The sequence below is a fragment of the Choloepus didactylus genome, chromosome 7 (genome assembly GCF_015220235.1).
Source record: "Choloepus didactylus isolate mChoDid1 chromosome 7, mChoDid1.pri, whole genome shotgun sequence".
Classification (NCBI taxonomy): domain Eukaryota; kingdom Metazoa; phylum Chordata; class Mammalia; order Pilosa; family Megalonychidae; genus Choloepus; species Choloepus didactylus.
The window spans coordinates 123652216-123656092 of NC_051313.1; the positions used below are offsets into that span (position 1 = coordinate 123652216).

General features: G+C 49.5%; 1 pseudogene; it reads left to right on the forward strand.

Moving 5' to 3' along the window:
• The first annotated feature begins 676 nt into the window (after positions 1-676).
• Positions 677-3047, forward strand: LOC119540776 (annotated as a pseudogene).
• Positions 3048-3877: the final 830 nt, after the last annotated feature.

Consider the following 3877-nt stretch of genomic DNA (forward strand, 5'->3'; position numbering starts at 1 on the left):
TTTAAATAGTATTCAGAAACTCATAAAGCTGAAAGTAATGCTTGAATTTTTAAAGTATTATCTGTCTGTCATAGGAATAATCAAATACGTAATTGTGTTGATATTATTGGAAATTAGGTTTTCAGTGTGGGAGAGAGACGTTCCAGTAGATAACTGATCCAAGAAATTTCATTAAAAATCCTATAGTTTTAAATTTGAATTGGAAATATCACAATGAAATCATAATGCCTTTTTCTCTTACAAAGAAATACATGCCGCTTGGCCCTGCCCACTGAAAAGGCCAAGAAGCAATGACCGGTCCAGCAGCAATTAAAACACTTAAGTACCAGGACTCTGCTCCCCAAATACTATTTTCCATTAAAGGAATGAGGCCCCCTTAGACAGATGTATGATGCCAGGCCTAGGAAATATACAGGAAGAGTCTGGAAAATCTTACCTTACTGAAAAGCAAGTAAGATAGGGGTCCTGTCACGTCACGCGAAAGCGCAGCTTGGGGCCACATACAACACGAGGTGAAAATATTCGACCACCAGCCCACCCCAGCAACTCCCGGCACTGCCGCAGCCAACTCCTGCACGCTAGATTCCTACTCTCTGAGCCCCCACCCTCAACGTGGGACCCAAACTCCGCGCCCCGCTCTGCAAAGTACAGAACTCGTGTCTCAGTGGAATAGAAGATGAACTCAACTGAATTCAGTGAAGAGGTAAAAGAATTCTAAAAATAACACTGTGAAAGCTGAGACAGGCCGAAGATGCGCCCTGGACTGCTCAGTGAATTCCATGTCTTCTGAGAAGCTCCCTCTCGACAGCGTATTCACTACCCTCCAGGACTCCAGTGAGCAGAAGCAGCCTGGCAGCGATAGCCAGCCAGACTGGGTCTCCAGGAGAAGGGGAGGCGGCTGATTCCCGAGCACTCCTACAGGCATAAGGAACCCGGAGAGCGGCTCGCGCTGCCAGAAGAATGGGGAACAGGGAGGCGAGGGCAAGAACTCTGCGTGGCCAGGCCAAGAGGAGCCCGGCAATGACCTGAAAACCCCTTCCTACAAGAGGCCTGTGTGCGGCATCTCGCACAGCATCATGGAAAAGGAGAATCCCCCTGCGGGGGACCTGCTCAACTCGTACGAGCTCTTCGAGAAGACGAACCCCAGCAAAAGCCCCTAGCCACCGCAGCTCCTCAATGCGCTCCAGAAACCGGACTGCGGCAGCGCTGCAGCAGCCACCGGACACCCCAACACCCACTTCCTGATCCAGAAGATGTTCTACCTGCTCAGCACACTCACTTCCAGTGTGTCCCAGCTGCAGAAGGTGGACCTGCTCTCCTGGAAGTGAGCCGCATCAAGAAGCAGGTGAGCCCCACCGAGGTAGTGGCCAAATTCCAGCCGCACGGGGCCCCAGAGCTCAAGCAGACTGTGGACCAGAGCCTTTTGAGTGGCAACCTGGCCTGCCACCTGCTGGTGCAACTCTTCCCAGAGTTCTTCAGCAACGTCGACTTTTCCTATGGCTGCAGAGCCTGCGACTTTGCCACGAAAGATAAGCTGGAGTCGCTACACCTGCAGCTCATCCGCAACTATGAGGAGGTTTACTACCCCTCGGTGCAGAACACTGCTATGTGGCAGGCCGAGTGCTACCCCAGCTGAAGGACTTCAGCCGCTTCTAGACTCAGCAGAAAATGGAGGACAGCCTGTCAGGTGGCCAGGTCATCAGCTCCTTTGAGGTCGAGCGCGTGGACGCCGGCCACTTACTGGACAACAAAGACAAGGAGGAGGCCATGTTTCTGGACCAGAGCAGCGCCATCGCTTCAGACTATGTGGTAGACCCGCAGGACCTCGCGGAGTTCCTGGATGAAGCCTCGTGGCCTGGCAAGTTTGCCACCTTCCTCCCTCCACCGGCTCTTTCCCAAGCTCTTTGACCATCGGAAGCTGACGAGCAGTACAGCTGCTATGGGGACAACGGTAAGCAGGAGCTGGTCCCACAAAAGTTGCAGATTATCCACAACTACACGGAGATCAACTTCCCCAACATGCCGGAGGAGGAAGCCTGGCTGCAGCAGGGTGACGAGCTCGAGGGCCTAGTGCTGAAAGTCAGCAGTGAGTTTGAGATTCCCCCCCACCCACCCACCCACCAGGCAACAGCTATGGCTCCTACATCCTGCCAGACAACATCTTCATGGTCAAAGTGGAAAGCAGTTTCAAGGCAAGCGACCCAGGCACAGCTCCAAGAAGATGTGACTGGTGCCCATCGACTTTGACAAACTGGAGACCTATCAGACCGACTTTCATATGCCAGGCACCGAATGCAGACTCAGCAAGAAGCAGTTGCACTGCATTTACAAGGGCAGCCTGTCCATCAGCAACTTTGCCTTCCACCTGCTGGGACACCTCTTCCCTGTCTTTGCTCACAAGAACCTGCGCAAGCGGCTCCCTGGGCAGGAAGCAGTTGGATCCATTCCTTATCAAGCTGATACACCACTACGTACAGCTACTCTACCCACCGCCAAAAACAACTGCCTCTGCGCTCTGAAGTTCGCGGTCAAGTTGGACAAGCGCTGCTGGCGCGGGGTCAAGGAGCTGGGGCGCTCGTACCAGCAGCAGCAGCAGCAGCACAATGTGCGCGTGCCAGGACCCGAGGACAGAGACCTCGGGAACTGTGTCATCAACCCCGAGGGGTTCCGTGAGGAATTCGAGAGGTCCCACTGACCCCTGAGAGAAACAGCAAGAACTTCTTCAAGATCCCCTTGGACGAGCTGACGGTCCCCTCGCCTCTCCTTTCCGGTGCCTTTGCCGTACCTGCTATTGGACAAAAAGGTGAGGGTGATCATGCAGCAGAGCCTCTCGGTGGACAACTTCACCGATGGGCTCTTCCCCAGGCTCTTTCCAGACCTCTTCACCACCAAGACCTCCCGGCTGCAGTACAACCATTTCCGGGCTTGGAACAAGAAGCGTCTGGACCCTATGCGGCTGAGGCTCATCCGGCACAAGATATAGAGCCGCCTAACCCGTAGAGAAGATAGAGGAGGTGTGGCAATTATGTACAATGTCCTATTTGTAGGAAATTCTTTCCAAGCATTCAGGTATGATGAGAGGTATTCTCGCAACCTACTCTCAAATGGTTCAGAAAATAAATTAGGTTCTTCGTACTCTTTTCTAAAAAAAAAAAAGAAAGAAAAAATGATACGCCGTTTTGAAGGAGTTTCTACTGCCCAAAGAGTAGGCAATTTGAACGTCAGTAAGAATAATGATTGAAATATAATGAATATGGTTGAAATCTATTAGTTTTTAATGAAATTGAAAAAAAAAAAAAAACCCATTGATCAACTTTGGGAACTTTTAGAGCAATAAATCATTATTTTGAAATCTGGAAAAATATTGGGAAAAGAAACAGATATTTCTCATGTCTTTCCTGCATGAATTACATATCAGAATAACCAAACAGTGGATAAAGATTTTTTTTTCTTCATCATAGCTGAATTGCAGTTAATAAATGTAGTGGGAATGGTAGACTATCACCATTTTGAAAGGCCTACTGAAATAATGGGTCTAAGCAATAATCAATGGCAGATAAAAACACTAAGGGGAAACCAAAATATCACAAAACTCTATGAAAGTGTTACCCTTGCAATTATAGTTTTATTATAGTAGAGAATACAAATAAGAAGAAGCTGAAGGAAGAGATGTATAGGGCGAGGTCTGGGGGAGTGTCAAATGTAAGCTTCCATGCCCTTTCCAGTGGAGTCCAGATGCACAGTCCTTATGACTTGTGGAAGCTCATCCAAGCTTGGTGTCCTATGTTGATATGAAGTCTCATTACATAGGCATGACTGGTGGAATCAATGCCCACATGGTTGAACTAACTGAAATAAAATCAACTGGGAACTGGCT